This window comes from Babylonia areolata, chromosome 7, assembly GCF_041734735.1.
Source record: "Babylonia areolata isolate BAREFJ2019XMU chromosome 7, ASM4173473v1, whole genome shotgun sequence".
NCBI classification, from domain to species: domain Eukaryota; kingdom Metazoa; phylum Mollusca; class Gastropoda; order Neogastropoda; family Buccinidae; genus Babylonia; species Babylonia areolata.
In genome coordinates this window covers 1,961,979-1,984,478 of record NC_134882.1, presented here as the reverse complement: position 1 = coordinate 1,984,478, position 22,500 = coordinate 1,961,979, and positions in this window count along the sequence as shown.

Below are 22,500 nucleotides of genomic sequence, written 5' to 3'. Positions count from 1 at the left end.
TGACGGTGAAGGTCTATTTGTTTTTATCCATAAAGTGAACCTCCCTTCAGAATGTTGCCAGGACGAAACTGTTGCTGCAGTGGGTTCTTTTCCGTGTGTTGAATGCATGATGCGCACAGGACTATCAGCAATGCGCCCCACCAAGAAGCGAGTTTTCACAGGTTCCAGTTCCATGTCCAGACCGGGTTCATTTTCACACACTCCCCCTCCCCACTGTACTAGACCACGAGGAGTAGTGGTTAAAGTCCCAATTCATTTTGATGAAACGATAAACCATGAAAACTTATAGTGCGCTCAACGAAGTCAATTCAAAACGAGCGCAAAATACTTTCATTCTCAATAAAACAGTCTCAGACGCGAAGAAGTACCCACAAGGCTACAGACATGCGGGTTTCTGGCATATGTATGATTGTGATAATTTATGTGAGGTAAACGTCAACTTAACGATTGTGATTTTGTGTATGTGAGGAGTAGGTCAACTTGACATTCAATTATTTAATGTTTTGGAGGTTTTCTTTTTTAAATGTACTTCCATATTGCATGACTGTGATTCGCGTACATAGGTTTTTCAACATACACCACGAACGAACTAATTTTTTTGAGATTGTGTGTGTGTGTGTGTGTGTGTGTGTGTGTGTGTGTGTGTGCGCACGTGCGTGCGTGCGTGTGTGTGTGTGTGTGTGTGTGTGCGCGCACGTGCGTGCGTGCGTGTGTGCATGCGTGTGTGTGTGTGTGTGTGTGCGTGTGTGTGTGTGTGTGTGTGTGTGTGTGTGTGTGTGTGTGTGTGTGTGTGTGTGTGTTGAGGGTGATAGTGGATTCCTGGTGCTACGGGGAAGTGCTTTCACAGGGAGGCCCTCAAAGCTGCACCATGCAGATGCCATGCTGACCCAGTTCCATACTGCCCTCCCTCCACCTCCGTCACACGTGGGAGCTCTGACCCATCGCCATGACACGTTGGTCCGCTCCTCTGACCCATCGCCATGACACGTTGGTCCGCTCCTCTGTCCCATCGCCATGACACGTTGGTCCGCTCCTCTGACCCATCGCCATGACACGTTGGTCCGCTCCTCTGTCCCATCGCCATGACACGCTGGTCCGCTCCTCTGTCCCATCGCCATGACACGCTGATCCGCTCCTCTGACCCATCGCCATGACACGCTGATCCGCTCCTCTGACCCATCGCCATGACACGCTGATCCGCTCCTCTGTCCCAACGCCATGACACGTTGGTCCGCTCCTCTGACCCATCGCCATGACACGTTGGTCCGCTCCTCTGTCCCATCGCCATGACACGTTGGTCCGCTCCTCTGACCCATCGCCATGACACGTTGGTCCGCTCCTCTGTCCCATCGCCATGACACGCTGGTCCGCTCCTCTGTCCCATCGCCATGACACGCTGATCCGCTCCTCTGACCCATCGCCATGACACGCTGATCCGCTCCTCTGACCCATCGCCATGACACGCTGATCCGCTCCTCTGACCCATCGCCATGACACGTTGGTCCGCTCCTCTGTCCCATCGCCATGACACGTTGGTCCGCTCCTCTGTCCCAACGCCAGTCTGACAGACCTATGGGAGACCGCTGAGCCCTGCTGCCTGGCACAGTCCCCACTCCTCTCTCCCTGGTCCCCACCCCATGTCCCGCACCCTCTCAGGACACTGCAATAATGTCAATGCTTCAGAAAGCAGGCGACCATGCACTCGTCTGACCTCTTACACCCCCCAAACCGTCCGTCCTACCTCCTACCACCCGCTGATTTGCAATCTCATGGGTGTGTTTAGCTTCAGGTCAGGTTACTGCGTTATTTGCGGGGCAGATTTCCATTGTTATAGACAGAAAACTGTTTCGCTTGAAAACGTTCAGTTTTTCTGTATTCTGTTTTAATTTACACCCTCTTCTTCGTCGTCGTCATCGTCCTCCTCCTCCTCCTCCTCATCTTCTTCTTCTTCGTCGTCGTCATCGTCCTCCTCCTCCTCCTCCTCATCTTCTTCTACTTCTTCTTCGTCATCATCATCATCATCATCATCATCATCGTCTCCTTCTTCTTCGTTCGTTCGTTCGTGGCTGCGACTCCCAAGTTGATGTATACGAGTGGGCTTTTACGTGTATGACAGTTTACAGCCGGCCATTTAGGCAGTCATACAGTGTTTTCGGGGGACGAAATGAATCTCAACTTGTTTTTTCGAGTAGTATGTGTTCCTTTCGCTACTGCATATGTTGATACATACACCTTTTAATCCTAATAGAGTATCTAGACAACATTCGCAAAATCAATAAACATAATAAACTTACAGCTAAAATTACTTTTTTTTCCTCAAATGAACATATTATACTAAAAATAATAACCGATTTAGGAGACAAATATTTTCAGAAACAAACCTTTTTTTCGAAATTGATCACACTTCAGACATTGCATTATAAAACGGAATTCATCACATATATGTTACAAACGTTACATAGCTGTAACTGTAACCCTCGTGGAATGCTATTACATCTCCTTCGGTTTGCCAATGAAAACAAATGCAGTCATCGAACAGAGTTTTAACCTTACTTTGGTCATGTAGTTAACAATTGACGTTGTCATCATCATGGCCAGTGTACTGGTTTGTTAGGGTACTTTCCACACTGTCCATCACTTACGTCTGAATGTGAAAATAATACAGGGGTCCGGTATGTAAATGAGCTGGTCATGAATATGTATGAGGCCTCATCAGCCATGCCGCCACGCTAAATGGCAGTAGGACTGGGATCATGCATCATGGATCAACGCTTTCGTGTGACTGTGTTCTGCCGCTGTGTCTCTTCGGAACTGGGGGGGGGGGGGGGAGAGAGAGAGAGAGAGAGAGAGATAGAGATAGAGAGAGAGAGAGAGAGAGAGAGAGAGAGAGAGAGAGAGAGAGTTGTATGTGTGTGTTGAGTGTTTGTATGCGCACGCGCGTTTGCGTGTGAGTGTACCCATGTATAAAAACACATACAGCCATTTAACTCGATCGTTTTCATTCCCTGTTCCCCCTTGTTTTTTTTGCCTTTTTCGTTCAGTTGTCTCTAAGCCGTCTGAGCCCCGATACAAATCAGAGCCAGGAAAGTCACGGTGCCCACAAAATACACTCACTCCCACTTCCCGCACACGGATCTATCACTGTTTTCTTTCGCTGGGCCAAAGCCACGATGAAAAGTGTTTCCATTTCTTTCCAAACATATATCCAAAGCAAAAAGGGAAGACAAAGAAAGAAACAGACAAAAACTTCACACTCCCCCCAGCAGGTCTCAGCATGATGAGAATGGCCAGCATCACAGTCCTCCTCCACACCTCTTCTCTTTCCTTACCACCATCTGCTGTTGCCTTTCTGTTCTTTTCTTTCTTCATTGTCACTCCTCTGTCCCCCCCCCCTTTCTTTTTCTTCCACCCCCAGCCATTTCATGTCCTTTTGCTTTGATTTCCGTCACTGTTATTGCTGTTACTATTGTGATTATTGTTGTAACTATATACAAAAACAAACAAACATCTACAACACCACCACCACCGACAACAACAACTACTGCGACCACTACTCTTACTGACCCCTCCCTTCCCTCCCCCCGTCCCCCCCACGCACACACTGGACCCTTCTATTTCTCCAGACCTCCTGTGACCTTTTCCTCTGACTGCCCATGACCAGGTCTGCACTCATTTCTCTGCCCATCTTAGCTTTTTTCCTGCTGAATAATCCCCATAACTTCTCTTGGGCCATGTCTTCACCTCCGCTGCCTTTTCCACCAATCCCAGTCCTTGAAGAAGGATCGCTTGACGCTTCTACTTGCAAAGTGAGTCTTTGTCACAACCCACATTTTTGTACACATGTTCTCCGTGTACTACGTGAACCCGGAAGCCACGTACATAGACACTTGGCAACACCCACACCCTTCCACACACAAACTGCACGGCAGACTGGGGGGGAGAGAAGGGGGTGTGTTCAGGTGACTGGAGTGAGTGACTCTTCTGTGGGGAGAGTACGATGAGGTGTGTGTGAGGGAGGGGGGAAGTGTGTGTGTGTGTTTTTTGTTTTGGTTTTTGTTGTTTGGTGTGTGTGTGTGTGTGTGTGTGTGTGTGTGTGTGTGTGTGTGTGTGTGTGTGCGGGGGGGGGACGGGCTGAAGAACTCAACGAAGCGAGACTGCCCACTATGGACAGCCGAGAGAGCGAGAGAGTCTGGGGACTGGGAGAGTATGGTTATTTTTCCATGTCTCGAAGGAAGAAAGGAAAACGGAAGGTTGCTCCATAACGAAAGACCCAAGAGCAGCTGTGGGGGCGGGAGGGAGCAGCTTGTGTGTGTGTGTGTGTGTGTGTGTGTGTGTGTGTGTGTGTGTGTTGCTGAGGGGGTGGGCCTGGAGTAAGTGACAGTAGGGAGGGAGTTCCATCTCCTGGGGAAGGAGGGGTGGAGGTGGAGGAGGAGGAGGTGGGGGGGGGGGGGCAGTGAAAGAACTCATGAAGCGAGAGTGATGAGGCAGGACAACAGAAAGAGTCTGGGGACTAGGAATGTGTAGGAGGGTCTCTGTCTCTCTCCACCCCTCCCCCCCCCCACCCGCCCCCTTCTCTCTCTCTCCAGCTCGCTCGTCCTCTTTCTCTCTGCCTCCCCCCCCCCTCTCTCTCTCTTCTTCTTTCTTTCTCAAATTTTCTATATCCCCGTCTCCCTTTCTTTCTTTTCTCCGTCTTTCACTTTCTCTGTCTCTCCTCCATGTGTTTTCTCTCTCTCCCCCCTCTCAACCTTTTCTTTCTGTCCCCTCTCCCTGTCAGTCTCTCTCTGTCTTCCACCTGTGTGTGTGTGTGTGTGTGTGTGTGTGTGTGTGTGTGTGTGTGTGTGTGTGTTTCCTCCACCACCTCCCTCTCTCTCTGTGTCCTCCACCTCTCTCTCTCTCTCCTATGTGTCTTCGCTCTCATCCTGTCTTTTTCTTTCTTTCCCTGTCTGTCTCCCCCTCCTTATCTGTGCCCCCCACCTCCACCCCTACCTCTCTCTCTCTGTCCCCACCTCTCTCTCCGTCTCTCTCTCCATCCCTCCCTCTCTTTCTCTTCCTCCTTGTCTGCTCTCTCTCTCTCCGTTTACTATTCCATCTCTGTGTGTCTGTTTCTGTCCCTTCTCTATGCCCCCCACCTCTCTCTCTCTCTGTCCTCAATCCCTCTCTCGTTCTCCCTTCTGCCCTACCCCTCTCCCCCCCCTTCTTTCCTGCGCTCTCTCTGTCTCTGTCTCTCTTTCCTTGTCTGCGACACTGAGGAGTCTCCTGGCGACGGCCATGCATGGTTGACTGGTTCTGTGTGATGTTTGCTTCCAGATGGAGACGAATGTTGTGATTACTTTAATACGATTTTTAAAAAAAAACCCTTCGTTTCTGTTCTGGCTCTTCAGTGTCTGTGAGCTTGTCTGTTCGTGTGTGTGTTCATTCTGCGTGGTTGGAAGACGTGGGGGATGTTTTCAACGCATCTGTGTCTGGATTGTTATCATTATTTATCTATTTATTTATTTATTGTACTTTTTTCTTGCAGTTGATCTTCTTTGTTGTTGTTATTGTTGCTGTGCTTGTTCTGATTTTTTCTCTCAGATTTTTTTGTTTGTTTCTGTTCAACCGCCTCTCTCTCTCTCTCTCTCTCTCTCTCTGTGTGTGTGTGTGTGTGTGTGTGTGTGTGTGTGTGTGTGTGTGTGTGTGTGTGTGTGTGTTCTTTCTTTAACTTAACTTCTTGGTTGGAAGGGGTGCCAGTGAACTCCTATCCCTTTTTGTAGATTCTGCTTGATAACATGAGCTTCGATTGGAGGGGAAGGAACACCATAACATTTTAAATGAAATAATAGCCTGAAGCTCGTTTTCTTCCTGAAAAGCCTTTATCGAAAATTACCAGACACAGCCTATGGAGGCCAGCAACAAGGGATAATATGTAGTCCACAGGGGACTAAAAGGAACTCTTGATAGAAATCACAAGATAAAAGCACTAGGCGTGCCACCACAGGCCTGAACAATCTGACCTTCAGGTGTGTTATTAAGGAACAATCGTACCTCGGATAAAAGTGTACCTGCCGGTGTTTAAACAGACTTTGACTTACCCGCAGGAGTCATGGTTTCTTGGACACCACCCCCAGGTGCTAGCCGTTACGTCGTGAACCTCTGTTCTACCTCCACACAAGGTTCACACAGCTGAAGGGCTCGCTGGATGATGCAACACCTGAAACAATAACATGAATAATAACCTCCCAGTCTTCATTTTCCATAAAGAAGGGGAAGGAACCGTCAAATAGTTATCGGTCCTGGATGAACTATCACCCTTGAAAACTGATTTGCGTTGGTTGGCAGGACTTGTAGGGGGAGGGGCGTGAGTTTAAAAACAAATTTAATGTCCTCATCGATGCTCATGTTAGGCAATTTGGTCCTCCAAGGCGGAGGTTAACAAAACACGGCTGTTCCGCACTGTTTGGTGATTTCTATTCGGCTTTCAGGTCAGTGGGGCGGCGTTAGGATTTTATAGCAATTGTATATGTATTATATATATATAATATATACTTTGTTGTTGTTGTTGTTGAGGGAGTGATTGTCTGCGAGGCTCAGATGACAGAGAGAGACAGAGACACAGACAGACAGACAGACACAGAGAGACAGACAGACAGACAGGCAGAGAGCAGCAAACTTCTTTCCCCTTGTTCCTCATTCGCTGACAGCTTCTCCACAACGGGGCAATGTATGTTCATCGATATCTCTTTCGTTTGTTTTCGTCTTGCTTTTAGTTTTAGTTTTATATTTTTTGGGTTTGATTTCCACTTCTGGCAGTCTGTCTGTGCGATCAGGCGTGGAAATTATTTGCTCTCTGTCTCTGCCTCTGTCTCTGCCTCTCTGTCTCTGCCTCTGTCTGTGCCTCTCTGTCTCTTCTGACCATGGCACATAATCGATAACACCGGAAAAGATTGCGATATGATCTGTTGAAGCGTGGTTTTTACAATGTTCGTTGGATTTTGTTTTGTTTTCGCTTGTTTCGTTTTCTGCTCTTTTTTGTTTGTTTGTTGTGTGTGTGTGTGTGTGTGTGTGTGTGTGTGTGTGTGTGTGTGTGTGTGTGTGTTTGCTTTTGTGCTTTTGTTGGTTTGCTTGTTTTTAACTCCCCCTTTTTTCTGTTTTTGTTTTGGAAAGTTGCCTGACAACGTGGACTTGAAGATTGTTTCTTCCCCTTCTTCCCTCTCCATGCAAGGGTGCTGGTGTGTGTGTGAGTGTGTATGTGTGTGTGCGCGCGTGCGTCTGTGTGTGTGTATGTGCGTGCGTGAGAGACAGACAGAGACAGAGACAGAGGAAGAAAGAGAGAGAGACAGAAAGAGAAAAACAGAGACGAACAGACAGACAGACAGAAGGGAAAGAGAGTGAGAGAAAAAAAAGTTTGACATGACCAGCCCGCTATCAGAAACAAAACCCTGCTTTCGTACTTTAAGAGCTGCTTTCACATGCTCTCCGAGTTTCAGCTTGATAAGGTTATAAAAAAAGAAAAGAAAAGAAGAAAAATATAATTTGCAAAACAACCCCCCCCCCCAAAAAAAAAAACCAAACAAACAAAAAAACAAACAAAAAAAAAAAAACACCCGGTGGGTGAATTCTACCCAGGAAGGCAGTTAGTAACACGACACCAGCACTGAGTGAGTTCCCCCACTCTGAGTGGTAACAAGAGAGCAGAGCAAGTGTTTCCCTCAGCACTGACATTTGCATAATGGACTGCATCCCTCCCCACAATAAAACTTGTATGTTCCAGAGTGAGCAAAGCCAGAGTAGGACACCAGTCTTGATTCCTGGGATAAAAAAAACTCCTTTCACTCTGCCGTTTTCGTCCGCCCCCCTAAGTCAAACTATACAGCACAGTACGTCAAAACACGTGAGACAAACATCGATCGTTTGGAGATTATCGTTTGCCCGAAGACAAGTTTCCTCACAGTCCTAGGTCACAACAGATTGCCATGATCAGTCTACGTGGCCCGTTTTAAGTATAAAGAAACAGATTAAAGGTCGCATAGTATTCTATGGCCATCGGGGCAGTGAATCTCTCTCTCTCTCTCTCTCTCTCTCTCTCTCTATATATATATATATATATATATATATATATTCTCTCTCCTTCAGCTGTTTTAACCTACCCCAGCTGAAGTGCTGTAAGTGAGAAATGAAATATGTTGCGCGCGCATTGTGTACGAGTGCTCTCTCTCTCTCTCTCTCTCTCTCTCTCTCTCTCTGTGTGCGTGTGCGTGTGTGTGTGTGTGTGTGTGTGTGTGTGTGTGTGTGTGTGTGTGTGTGTGTGTGTGTGTGTGTGCAGGTTCATTGATCGTGGCCCATTTGTGTTCTATTCCAATCGTTTGCCTTCTATGTATATTTCCCTTTGATATCTCAATATATGTACTTAGCTGTTTATTTCGCCTTATCATTTCATTTCATATTTACGTTAATGTTTCATGCAAACCTACGATAATCTCTCTCTAAAGACCTGATCCTCTTCCCCTTCTTTAACAGCAGATGTGGCGTAGCGTATATGGATCAGCCCAGTTAACAACAACAACATCATCAGCAACAACAATGATAATGAAAATAATAATAATGATATTAATTATTAGCAGGATGATGATGATGATGATGAGAAGAAGAAGAAGAAGAAGAAGAAGAAGAAGAAGAAGAAGAAGAAGAAGAAGCAGCTTAATATCGCCTGATAAAATGAATTTGTTCTTGGTGCTGTACAGTTACAATAGCTCCAACAAAAGAAATATCACCCACCAAAACATGCAGTTTGGTCAAACGAAGTAAGCAAACATTACGAATTATGACAAGACATTGCATTAAGAGCAGGCAGGTAGATAAATACTAAACTCAATGTCACACACACCACACAGGCAGCAATGCAAAACCAACTACAGCACCTAAACCTCAGTCCTACTTTCCCTCAACACAACACCTCAACAACACACAGAGGAAACAAAAACACACCCACACTACCGCAGGCATCAGGTTATCAATTAAAGGCAATTCTTTGTTAAGAGATGAACCTTTAAGGTTGGTTTTGAAGCTGGAAATGGAGTGTCTTCACTCATATGGCAAAGAGTTCCACTGGATGGGGGCAGTGAATGCGAAGGCTCTTTGACGAAAGGTTGCGTCAACAGACAGGAAGTTACACATGCCTATGTGCAATCATCTGTATGTGCATATGCAGAACAAACGTGAGTATTGCACCGAACTTTGAAAACAATCATTGCACATCACACGTCCGACTCTTCCCACACAGGACACCCTGGCAGACAATCGCAGTGCACACAATGCTTTGCATTTCCTCCCGTTCTGCGCAAGCGCACTCGTCGAGACCTGACAAGGGAGCTCAGTTCGAAAGGCACGCACAAAAACCAGATTACGTTTTCATTCGTAAAATGAGGTCAAGTGATTTATCGCCGCAGGTCCCTCAGTGCCAAACATAGTGGGTTGAGGGGGTGGGAAGGGGGGTCGGGGAGGGGTGGGGTGGTGGTGGTGGTGGTGAAGGGTTTGGGAAGTGGGGGGGGGAGTAAGGGGGGTAAGCCGAATGTTGCTACAGAATTACGAGTGTAATAGCTGTCTTCGGTTTCCTGTCGCTGCAAACACAAAATTGGAAAGAAGAAGAAGAAGAAAACACCAAAAGAGGAAAACTTTTGGTTCGTGTCGTTTTGTTTTGTTCAGCCTGCAGCTTCAAGCAATGTAGAATTATTATCCTGTCTTTGATCCGCTTGTTTGCTTCCTTTGCGAGACGTTTTCCCTCTTTCTATCTGTTTTTAGCGTTCTGCTCAATTCAGTCATTATCATATTATCATTTCTGTGTGGTCTGTTTTATTCTTAACAGCTTTATTTTGCCATTTTGTTTTCTTTTGTTTTTTTCCCCATATATCATTTCGTTCTGACACCCTTTATTTCCATGCTTTATCCTCGTCATCAACACCAGCATCATTACCATCATCATCATTATCAATAATTATCACCGTCATTGTTTTCGTCGTCATATCCATTGCTGTCATAATCATCATTACCATCATCATCATCACCATCCACATCTATTCTTTTGCTTCCATTGAGAAAGAAAGAGAAAGAAAGGAAGGAAGGAAAGAAGGAGGGGAAGGAAGGAAGGAAGGAAGGAAGGAAGGTATTGTGAGGGAATTTGTAACCAGCCAATATGGCAAACTCACACGGCACCACACTGTGTCGATTTGAAGTGATGTACGATGGGCATTCTATTTTGTTGTCGTTGCTATTGTTGCTGTAGGTGTTGTTATCAAAATAACAAAAACAACCCCAAAACATGTTCCAACCCGTTTCCCTTTCTTGTACAAGCATTGTCCTTCCTTGGGATGTTTGACACCTACAAAGGCTAGGCCCCACAATAAGACTTTTCAAAACCACTCTGCTGTTTTAATTGGAAAACCAACCATTGATGCATGAAGCTGGGGACAGATATCAAATGAACTGACGGCTTCTGTGTGTGAAATTCGGGTTGTTTTTCACTGCAAACGCGCATCGCTTCAGAAAAGGACCACCCATCTCTCTGTGGATACACACACACACACACACACACACACATGTATATATATATATATATATACATGTGTGTGTGTGTGTGTGTGTGTGTGTGTGTGTGTGTGTGTGTGTGTGTGTGTGTGTGTGTGTGTGCTGTGGTTACTCGACTCAGCTGGACTGAAGGGTCACAGTTTAATGTGAATTTTTGGCCCATTTCTTCGCTGATGCGAATAAAGAGTACGACCGATTGTTTATAGTAATCAGATATTTGTTCTGTTGAGCTGAGAAATGTGTGACCAGTGCACTGTTTTCTGATTTGTTGGTGAGTTGGGGGACGACGTCAGTATAAAATAATTATTTTTATGCGTAATAACGCGAAGGGAAACAACTCCTGTTCTACGTACAAAAGCTATGAGAGTTGTCCTCTGTCTGTCTGTCTCTGTCTCTCTCTCACTGTGTGTGCACATATACACAAGCACTCATGCACACACTCTCACACTTGTACTTTAACTAGACACAGGATACAAGTAGAAAGGATAGCATATTATAATGCAATTTGAAACGCGCAAAAAAAAAAGAAAAAAAAAGAAAAAAAAGAAGAAGAAAGAATAAGAAAAAACAAGAAAAAAAAGAAAGAAGAAAAAAGAAAAGAAAAAAAGATTGCGAGTCTGAAGGTTCCTGTTCTTTATAATGGTCTTAAAAAAACAAAGACAAAATTCTCATCAATTTTCATCTCCACGATTACCCCCCACCCCCACCCCCTTTTTGCACTGCAGAAATACAAATCCCATAGTGGGAAGAGGGGGAAGGGGGGTAGACGGGAGGGGGGGGGGGGGGTGAGGGGTCGAAATAATCATTTTTCCTCCTTTAGTGTAGGAGCAGGTATGGATGTAACCAGCTGAATTACAAAAACCTTTCAACTTGATTGCTTTTCGGATCTCAACTTGTCTCCCCCCTCCCCCCCACACACTCGTTTTGCATAGAAGTCTGCACCCCGTGCTTATCTGGAACTTAACAGATAATTCAAACCACCACGCACAGCACAAAACTTGGGGGAAATAGTGACGTTGAAATGTACACCATAATAACTTGGAAAATTTGTGCCGTTGAAATGTAAACCATAATAAGACAGGTGTTTGATGAATATTGTCTTCTTCGGAAGAAACATATAAGATTGCTTCGCAGTCACAATCTTTTGCTAACCAGAATGAACTGTAACGGCAGCTTAATTTCGGTCATTTGCTTTATACATACTTTAAAAAAAAAAAAAAAAAAAAAAAAAAAAATCTATCACGTTTTATTCTATCTATTCACTTGTTTGTTTAAACATTGTTTCTATATCGCCTTGAAATTGATGCCGCCCTTCAGTTGAGAGTATTTCATTTTTTTTTTTTCTAAGTCAGGTGACCGCCGTTTGTCTTAAACAGGCATAAGCTATCAGGAAGAAGCTGAGGTTCAGTTTCAAGAAGGCGTCAAAGTGTGTGTGTGTGTGTGTGTGTGTGTGTGTGTGTGTGTGTGTGTGTGTGTGTGTGTGTGTGTGTGTGTGTGTGTCTGTGTGTCTGTGAATGGGGAATGAAGCTAAAGAACACAAGGAAATAACGAAACTAATTAAAAACATAAGAGAATGGAAGGCAGGCGCAAGGCAAGTGATTCAAGATATCCGGGGAAAAAAACATGTTATAAACAAACGTGACACCAGGCCAAGGCTGACAGACAGCGTGGTGAACCCAGATGACACCATAGCCTGTGTCAGGTTGAAAGCAGTGCACAAAAAAGGAAGAAAGAGACCGCCCCCCCCCCACTCCGCCTCCCGCCCGACCCCCTCACCCCCCATAAAAAAAGTCACCGAATGAAGAATGGGAAAGAAAAGTTTGCTGATTTCTGTCTCTGTCTCTGCCTGTGTCCTCTCTCCCTCTCTCTCTCTCTCTCTCTCTCCGGCTTTTTTTTCTCTCTCTCTCTCCTCCCCGCCCTCTCTCTCTATCTCTCCCTGTGTGCCTGTGTGTCTATCTGTTTGTGCTGTATGTTTATGTCTCTGTCTCTATCTATCTCTGCCTGTGTGTCTATCTGTTTGTGCTGTATGTTTATGTCTCTGTCTCTATCTATCTCTGCCTGTGTGCCTATCTCTGCTCCTCCTCTCTCTCTGTCTCTGTGTCTGTCTGTCTGTCTCCCCCTCTCTCTCTTCTTCTTTTTCCTGTGTCTGAATCTGTGTGTCTGTGTCTCTCGAGCTGTGTTTGACTTTCTTAACCTTTCTCTCCACGCCTCTCTGTCTGTCTGTCTCTCCCTCACTCTCTCCCTCACCCCTCTCTGTCTGTCTGTCTGTCTGTCTCTCCCTCACTCTCTCTCTCTCTCTGTCTGTTTGTCTGTCTCTGTCTGTTTGTCTCTCCCTCCCTCCCTCTCTCTACCTCTCTGCTCTCCTTCCCCCTTCTCACTGACAGCAATTTCCTTTTGACAATTATCTGACACCAATAAAAGCCTGTCCAGACAGCACGTCCATTCAGGCCCCATTACATTCTGTCTGCCGCTTTGACGCCAACTCAAACAGTGAAACTAAATAATCACAGAGAGAAAGGGAGAGAGAGAGAGGGGGGGAGGGAGAGAGAGAAATTGAGGGGGAGAGAGAGGGAGAGAAGCAGAGACAGAGACAAAGGTAGATAGACAGAAAGAGAGGGGAAGAAGAGAGGGGGAAGAGATAGAGAGAGAGGGAGAAACGGAGAGAGACAGAAAGACAGAGACAGAGAAAGACAAAGACCGACCATAGGAGACAGAGGGAGAGACAGGGCTGACCGACAGACCAAAATTTTAATTTCTTTATTTTCGAGAATAACAGATTAGCACTGATGCACCTTTTGTCCTAGCCCTTTATAGTGTCTACACTACACAGTACTAAATATAGAACGCATCAGCCTGATGTTTATAGCATATACAGAGAACAGAAGCACATACATCAAAAGAAAAGAGAAAGACAGAGAGAGAGAGAGAGACAGACAGACAGACAGACAGACCGTGAAGAAGGAATCGAGTTATCACAACGCTTGAAATGTTTCGTGAATATTTTGCTGCGATTGAAAACAAGGATAATGATCGTGATGTCAATACGTACGCTGTATTTCACTGTAATGTGGGGCATATTCTGTTTGTGTATTCTGTCATAGGGTTTGTTCACAGCTGCTGTTCCATTGAACGGTTCTGTTGGAACGAAGGTCCTCGAGATGTTCTTACTTTTATTTCAGGCATTTCGCCTTTCATTTTACATCATAATGTCTTGGTATGTTTCACTTATCTGCTTATTCGTCTTATTTCATTTTTCGGCCAGTGTGTTATACATAGCCTTGGTAGGTCATAGTTATTTCAATAGATTGCCTTTTTTTGTTTGTTCTGACTTTATGTCAGTCATGTGCCTTTCTTTTTTGCATTATCATATTTTGGTATATATTACTGCTTATTTCTCTTTTTTTTTATTCCAGGCCAGTGCTCTATACTGATGTGCGTTGGGTCTGACGTCTGTTCCCCTTGATCTGGCGTAGCGTATATGGATCAGTCCGCACGACTCTTTGAAAACTGAAACCACGTGGTTCTGATCGGCATGAAAAACATCACGACTGACTAGAAATAAATCCGCCTTTTTCCTCTGCTGGAACGATTGTTTGATTTAAACTTGTTCTATTCAAACCCAAGATAATGGATTGAGCAATCACATTTTCGGGCTTAATATTTGGATTTAAAATAAAAGCAAATACAGAGACAAAAAAGACAAAAAATATTCATACATTTTGCTGGAAATTGTCCCGAGTTTTGGTGTTTGTTTTTTTCTTTTCTCGATTTACGTTTTACTTGTGTTTTGTATGTTTTTTTCTTCGATTTGTTTTTGTTGTTGTTTTTGTTAAACGTAACACGCCCACACACACACACACGGAGACACACACACACACACACACACACACACACACACACACACAGAGAGAGAGAGAGAGAGAGAGAGAGAGAGAGAGAGAGAGAGAGAGATTGTATGTTTACGTATATGTATATGTATGTATGTATATATATATATGTGTGTGTGTGTGTGTGTGTGTGTGTGTGTGTGTGTGTGTGTGGAGAGAGAGAGAGAGAGAGAGAGAGAGAGAGAGAGAGAGAGAGAGAGAGAGAGAGAGAGAGAGAGGCGGAGGAGGAAGACAGACACAGTATTCAAAAAAAAGAAAGAAAAAAAAGGCGTCTTCGCGATCCATAAAGAATTGGAAGAGGTGTAAAAAAAAAAAAGTCTTGATTTAACTTTTAACCTTTAAACCCGATTTGTGCTTGGGGTTCGGTGGTAGTTAAAAAGATAATGATTCACATACATATATATAATACACGCACACGCATACACAAACACATACGCGCGCGCGCGTACACACACACACACACACACACACACACACACACACACACACACACACACACACACACACACACACATATATATATATATATATATATATATTTACTTATGTATTTACTTATTTATCTATTCATTTATTCATTTAGTTATCTATTTACATGATGACTTTGCAGTATATGACCCGTGTTCTTTCCAGTCATGGTTTGATGAACCTTTCAAAGAGATCACATGATGTATCCACCTCACTCCTCCTCATACCCCCACCCTCCACCCAGTCATATTCATCCATTCACTTCTAGTCTTCTGCTTCTCTTGCCCCTTTCAGAACACCCTCGCCCACCACCCTCTCTTTCTCTCACACACACACACACACACACACACACACACACACACACACACACACACACACACACACACACACACACTCTCTCTCTCTCTCTTGTCCCTCTTTCCCCTGATTGGGAGTCTAAATACTCCACTGACGATTTCGAAGCAGAGGTCACCACTCTTGTTTCACTCAGACAGGGGATGGAAAAAGAATTAATAAAAACACCAAAAAACAACTATCCACTGTGTGCATTCAGTTGCATGTTCACCCGTGTGCATTGTGAAAAGGTTTCAGACAGAATTCTTGGCAGACTTCCGCTCTTCTGTGTTTAATCATTCATGCACTGATCACTGGCTTATTTATTCATGCCCCCCCCCCCTCTCTCTCTCTCTGGGATTTCAGGTTGAGGCATAAATAATTATTTCAGGATTTATATGTACTTTAATATGTGTTTGTATTGATATGATGTGTGTCGATGTTAAATGTGTAAATAATATCATACATTATACGATTTATATGTACTTTGTTTTCTGTGCACTGTCCAAACCTTGGAGACGAACGACTGAAAAAAAACACATTACCTTAAGTCACATGTACTTTAAGCTAATGACAAAATGCAAAAGTGTCGCAAATCTCTTATTTGTTTATGTTGTTTCAATTCTGTTTTTCCCTTTCTGTTCCATTTGTTCTGATTAGTACCTACTATGTCACTAGAGCTTTTCAGCTAATGACATTAAACATTGCAGTGTTCAAAGTGTTCTCTCTCTCTCTCTCTCTCTCTCTCTCTCGCTCTCGCTCTCATTTTAAAGTTTTAACCTGTCAAAAATTCAGTTGAATGTTATTTCATCTATATGTTATCGACATTCATGAGGTGCCTTTAAAACTGGTTTGCTGACGTCATCCACGAGACAACGTGGCGGGAGTTATTTAGAATGTTCGCTGTTCTTGTAGAAATTGTTCGAGAAACTGTGCCTTTGTAGTGATATGCACCAGTTTCTTATCTCCAGTGTTTACACCACACACACACACACACACACACACACACACACACACAGACTAACACACACACTAACTTGACACATGTCAGGAATCTACCCCCATTACCCACCTCGCTCCGTCTCATCCTGACAGGGTCACCAAGGGCGGTCAGTCACAGCACCAGACGTACCCATACCCACACCCCCTCTCTCTTCTTCAGTGCACACAGTTTTGTCTCTCCCCCCCCCCCCCACCCCCCTCCCCGCACCGCCCACCTCCTCACCCCCTTTCCCCAACAACTATGGCGCACACAGACGTGGTCGCCTCTCCACCACCAGTGACGTCTGTTGGGAACAGCAAGAAGAGTACATAGCGTCAACGTAACGACTGTGCTCATCCTTAGGGAAAAGTAACTGCGTGACGAATATAACATGTAAAGATGTCTCTGTCTGTCTGTCTGTCTGTCTCTGTCTGCTTGTCTGCATGTCTCTCGATTCAATCCATCCCCATCAGCATTCTCTGTCTCTCTGTCTCTGTCTCTCTCTATTCTCTCTACCTTTGTCTGTCTGTCTCTCAGTGTGCACACACGCATAAACACACACAAACGTGCACATCGCTTGCACACACACACACACACACACACACACACACACACACACACCACACACACACACACACACACACACACACTTCACGAGCACCAGTGAACCAGAAAATGACCAGCCATAATCTAAACTTGACATCCTTTGAGTCGGAATCATGGCATGATTTTATAAACAGTGTACGAGATAGGAATCAGCATTCAAACTCAAAGCGACAGTTTGAAAGTTCATGTTCTTACAATTCCTGTTTTCTTTTGTTTGCTTCGTTTTGTTTTATTGTTTTGTGGATTGTTTTTGTTACACAGATCTAAAACATAACTAAACAATCCCATCAATTTTCATTGCTTTGATTACCCCGTCGCTAAATGCAGAGGGAGAAATCTCGTGGCGAAGGTGGGGGGAGAGGGGGGGGGATGTTTGCAATATTTATCTGCCCGTTGTTTAAGTGCTGCGGCAGGAGAAGGGAGCAGCCCTCTGAATTACAGAAACCTTTCAGTGTGATTACTCTTTCCTCTTTTTTCCTCTGTTGTATCGTGTTACGTTACATGAACAAGCCTCTGTTTCTTTCTTTTTTCCCTCGAGCGTTTCTGAAACGAATTCTACACACATATAATGGCCGAGGCGCGCGCGCGCGCGCGCACACACACACACACACACACACACACACACACACACACACACACACTTGTGATGTGTGTGTCAGCGTGTTACTGGACGTGTGTATCTGTGTGTGTCATCGCTGTAGGTCTGTGTGTCTGTGTGAGTGCGCCTCCATAATTTCAAAGAAAGCAGTATTTGCAATCAGATTGTTATCGTATATCGTTAAGCGTCGAATGATCAATCAATTAATCTATCTATCTATCTATCTGTCTATCTATATATCTATCAACTATCTATCTAACCATTCACCCAACCAGCCATTTATCTCACGCTCTCTCTTTACACACACACAAACATGGACATGGAGAGAGAAACCAAACCAAAGATAAATAAGTAAATAAATAAATAAATAAAAATGAATAAAAGGAATTAACAACAACAACAACAAATTGCCGAAACATAATCTCCAAAAATGCCAAATGCAGAATCACCCCATCCCCGCCCGCCCCCTGCCCCCTCCAAAAAGAGACAAACGAACATCGTCAATAAAAAACGTTCAAACTTACATGGGGTGAAGATAAAGCAAAACCCATGTGGGGCTGACGTCAAGCATACGTCATACTGATTGCGTGACGTGACAGCCATGGCTCTCTGCATCGTAATGCGTTCACACCGTGCTGTTTTAACAGCACCCAGTAACACCGGTTCATCGGAATTATTATTGCATTGGCAATGTGCTCTCTTTCTGTCTCTCTATCCCTGTGAGAGAGAGAAAGAGAGAGAGAGAGAGAGAGAGGTTACTTTTTGTTCTTGTTTTATTTATGTTTTGTTGTTTTTCTTTTCTACAACAATGTGATGAACATGAGGATGTCATCTCGATCACAACCCTACCTCCCTCCCTCACACTCTCCCTGTCTACCACTCCCTCCTCCCTCCCTCACACTCTCCCTGTCTACCACTACCTCCCTCACACTCTCCCTGTCTACCACTCCCTCCTGCCCCACCTCCCTCCCTCACACTCTCCCTGTCTACCACTCTCCTGCCCCACCTCCCTCCCTCACACTCTCCCTGTCTACCACTACCTCCCTCACACTCTCCCTGTCTACCACTCCCTCCTCCCTCCCTCACACTCTCCCTGTCTACCACTCCCTCCGTCACACTCTCCCTGTCTACCACTACCTCCCTCACACTCTCCCTATCTACCACTCCCTCCCTCACACTCTCTCCTGCCCCACCTCCCTCCCTCACACTTTTCTCACTCACTTCAGCTCCTCCCCCCGACCCCCTTTCGCTCCCCCCATACGGGAGTGGAAACACAGCCCGGGCAATGCACAGAAGCAGGACCCTTCTCTTTCGATGCCCCATTCATTTGGAAAGGATTGGAAAAAAGGCCCTCGCCTTAATTTATTTATTAGCTGCGGGTTCATTTATTTGTGCAAGTTGTGGTGGCAGGATTTCCAATAGAATTAATGTCTGTTAAATTTATGTAACAATCAGCCCCCGCCTCTCTCTCTCTCTCTCTCTCTGTGTCTCTGTCTCTCTCTGCCTCCGTGTGTGTGTGTGTGTGTGTGTGTGTGTGTGTGTGTGTGTGTGTGTGTGTGTGTGTCTGTGTGTGTGTCTGTGTCTGTGTGTGCGCGCGCGCCTATGAATTAAAGTAAACGCATTTGTTTACAATTGTCATTGAAATTGTCACCCCCGCCTCCCCTTGTCTAAAAGACCTTAAGGCTGAATGGACAATAAAATGATTATGTCAATGTCAGTCTCAGTGTCTCTGTCTCCGCCTGTCTTATTCCCTCCCCCCCCCCCCACCCCTCTCTCTCTCTCTCACTCACTCTCCCCTTAAAACAACGAAGCTGGCTGGCAACTTTCAGCAATTACTGACACATACCAATGCAGCGTCATCGTTGTTCATTTTCGCGGATAGTAATTTTTAGCAGTGAATGCGTCGGGAGAAAAAACAACAAACAAACTGTTGTAGATGTTATAGATGTTTTTTCTCCCACTTTTTTGTTTTCCGGTTCATGTGTCTTTACATTTCTTGTCTTGTTTCGCCCTCTTTTTTTTTTTTTTTTTTTTTTTTGGTGCCTGTCATTATCTTGTTTTGAGTGGAGGGCAAATGTATCTGGTTCACTGTTCTGTTTGTTTCTTTGTTTGTTTAGTCATACTGTGTTCATTGTTTTGCTTCAAACGTGATTCCTTTTTTGTGGCTTATTGAATTTCTCTTCTTTTTTTTTTAACAGCAGAAGCTGTGTTGCACAGATGTATCAGTCCGAACGCCTTGATATCCCTTGAAACTGAAAACTGGAAGTGACCCAGTGGCCCAGTGATTATCTGCCTGACTATCAAACGAGTGTCCACGGGTTCCATGCCCACATGCACACCGGGATCTTTACTTTTCACCTCCAGTGATGGTCTGGGTGCTAGTCATTTGGATTAGAAAAAAAGCCCCCCAAAATAGGTCTCGTAAGTAGCATCCACTAAGCGTTTGTAAAACAACCCACGACAACAAAAAGGGTTGTCCCTGGCAAAATACTGTAGAAAAAATCCACTTTGATTTGTTACTGGTATCATCATTATTATCATTCAATGCAGTAGTAGTAGTAATTGTCGTCGTCGTCGTAGTAGTAGTAGTAGTTGTAGTAGTAGCAGCAGTAGCAGTGGTAGCATTAATATTAGCATTGTCATTAGCATAATTAATGCTATTATCATCTTTGGTTTCATTATTATCATTAGCATTGTTAACATTTTTAGCATTAATAATGCTATTATTATCATTATCGTCATCATCACCATCAACAACATCAGCATTATCACCATCATCGCCATTTTGTTGAAGCATTCGATATACCCCTACCCCCCCCCCCCCCCCCCCGCCCCCCCTCCAAAAAAAAAAAAAATCCATTCAGTTTAACCGAGGTCAGGTGGTGACAAGCACCGGCCACCAGCAGTATGGACCATTTCACACAGACAATACAGGCAATGCAAAGGCCGTGTTTCCCAGGCGGTGGCAAAACATCCAGGCCGGGTTCGTATAGAATATTGTCGCCGTGAAATAGTGTCGCTGCGATATTTCACAGAATTTTACGTGAAATAATGTTGCTGTCGTGAGATAGTGTCGCCGCGACACTATTTCACCGTGAATACTGTCGCTAGCTAGCGACACTGTTTCTGGTGAAATAATGTCGCGATACTGTTTCACCACATATACTGTTGCTTTGGCTCACGACAGCGACATTATTTCACGTGACACACTGTCGCTAGCGGAAGTATTTATGGTGAAATAGTGTCGCAGCGACACTATTTCACGGCGACAATACTATATACGACACCGGCAGCATCATTCAAACAGGTGCAGCCACGTTTTACACACCCGCAGACTCGGTGTAAAGAACGCAGCTTTACACCTGATCCCCGAGAAACGACCAAGCCACCCTATGAAAACATCACCACCATCGCAATTTGCCTCCAAATGACAGTTTGACAGACACGTTGTCGATGCACCCCCACCCCCACCCCCATCCCCACCGCCCCTCTGTACCCCCTCCCCACTCTCCAACTCTCTCACAGGGAGTATCAGCAGCCAACGTTCAATGTCAACGCTTCGGTAGCGGAGGGATGCTATGCTCTTCGATGTGCGATTGATGTTTGCAAAGATAAACCGAACACATGCCGTCATTCTCCTGTGTGCATTTAGTTTGCAAGCCCATTCAGCAGTGTCATCTGCAACAGGGGGTATCGGGCAAGCTGACGCCAGACCACTCTGCTGGAACAAAACCCCAGGCAAACACGGAGAGTCCCCAAAGTGATCAGATCAATTCTTTTCAACGCACAGCGGTCGCTCAACACTATTCCTTCTTGCGCTGATGAGTGTACCACTATATTTATTATTATTATTATTATTATTATTATTATTATTATTGTTATTATGATTATTATCATTATTATTATTGTTATTATGATTATTATTTTATATACATTCTTTTATGATTTTCATTTTCGGAACGGTGTGCAACCATACGTGACAATTATTTGGAAAATAAAACGCGGGTTGCTCTCTTTTCTTTACTTTGTTATTCTCACTCACTTTGTCAGACACACGCACGCACACACACGCACACACACACACACACACACACACACACACATACACACACACACACACACACACACTCCACCGCCACCATCACACCCCATCTCCATTCAGAGAGAGAGAGAGAGACAGAGAGAAAGACAGAGACAGAGAGAGAGAGAGAGAGAGAGAGAGAGAGAGAGAGAGAGAGCAGTGTGTGTAGTGTAGTGTGGGTAAGCAGAATTTGATTGGCAGTGCTTGAGGCGGTTGGAGCCACATATCCTGCACTGTGCACATCGCTTTGACTGATAAAGGGTCATACATATTCATGTCTCCTCACTCTCCATGGCCACTGAGGCATCGTATTCACATTCGGATCTCACGGAGACAGACACACACAGACAGAGAGAGAGAGAGAGACAGAGAGAGAGAGCGTTGTGACACGTTTGACAAGCAGAGGAACATTAAAGATGGATAACATAAAGATATCAACAAACAAAAACATTAAACCATCCAAGGATTCAACGTGGCAGAATCGGTAAGTCATTGGATGTTAGTGTTCACCAGGTATCAGAACGTTCGAGGCCCCGTTTGGGCATGGAGTTGTGTCTTTGGGACAGGCACTTGAGAGAATTCTGTCCTTTGATCGTCCCCGTCACCTCCAGTGGCTTCATCAGAGTTTGACTGTCCTGGTTCGCCTTCCCTCTGTTCCCTTTTCGCCTATTCATCCTCTCCCTCCCTCTCCCTTCCATCTCTATATTTCTCTCCCTCTTTAACATACACTGACACACACATGCAGACATACAGACAAACAGACACAGACACACTACTCACCCACCCACCCACACAATCCCGAAAAAAGTGATATATCTTTTATTCACACACACACACACACACACACACACACACACACACACACACACACACACACACATACAGCAACTAAACGCACACGCAAACTTAGGAATCTGACGACTCAAAATCACCAGTGACAGACGAATCGGGAATCGTTGCGAATGGAAAATAGGCCAACCGGGAA